The following is a 1,078-nucleotide window of genomic DNA, read 5'->3' on the forward strand; positions in this document are numbered from 1 at the left end:
CCAATTGTACAATTGCGCATATCCCTCTCCAATCCGGAGGTAGTGTGGGTCTCAATATTTTTCCTCCACAGTACCACCACAGATCCGCTCATGGAACCTTTAGTGCTGAATAGTTCCCTCCCTTCTCCGTTTCGGTAACATTCTTAATCTCTGTACATAATTTCAGCTCCCCCAAATCTCTCGACCAACTTGTACCTCGCCTGCGCACACACGACGTGTGATTTCCAACTGCGGTGGAAAATGTGGGGGGTAACTTTTACATCTTTCTTCTCCAAGGGAGGGAACATCAGAGATAGGGAGGTACAATTCCTATCATTCCATGCAGTCTCATCCTGATACAGGGCTATCATACATTTCATGCCCTTCCTGTCTTGCTTCCACCCGAGCGGAAAGGGAACCACCTGGGCCACTGGCCTACCGGAGGCACATGCATAGCAATTGCTTTTGTTCAGAACCTTTTTACAGTATACTTTACCCATTCCACCCAGGCATTTGCATCCTCGTACCCAGTTTCTATCTCGATGGTCTGTTGCAAATCCTTTACCTCTATAATTTTTACTACTTTAGGATCATCGGGAGGGGTGAAAGGTTGTATCTCATTACCCAGTAATTCTACCCGTTTTCCCTGTCCTACACTAATTCGAAAACAACTCCTTCCCATTTGTTTTCATTTCAATCCCAAATGTTTTATTTAATTGTATCTCATAAGTGCCCCCCCCCCCAAAACTGCTTCGTGCCATGTGGTTTTCCTTATCGTTAGGTATATGGGGTTACACTTCTTATCGAGACAATCGCGAGCTGGTCGGAAGGGGGCCAGGTGTACTGTGACGAGACCATAATACCAAGTACCATCCCCGAGGCCATCCCCATAGGACTTAAGATGTATCTCTGAGCTGCGGTACTGTCTCTGATTTACTACATTCCCACAATTTACTAAGCTGCATGCATTAGTGTCCATTACTTGTGGATTATCAGACTCAGGAACCATTAATAATACATATGAAAATGATATTTGACAAAATCCTAATACCAAGAGGGCTAGCTTCATAACTCTAAGCATTCCCAGTATTCTAATCAT

Source organism: Chiloscyllium plagiosum, chromosome 31 (assembly GCF_004010195.1).
Source record: "Chiloscyllium plagiosum isolate BGI_BamShark_2017 chromosome 31, ASM401019v2, whole genome shotgun sequence".
Classification (NCBI taxonomy): domain Eukaryota; kingdom Metazoa; phylum Chordata; class Chondrichthyes; order Orectolobiformes; family Hemiscylliidae; genus Chiloscyllium; species Chiloscyllium plagiosum.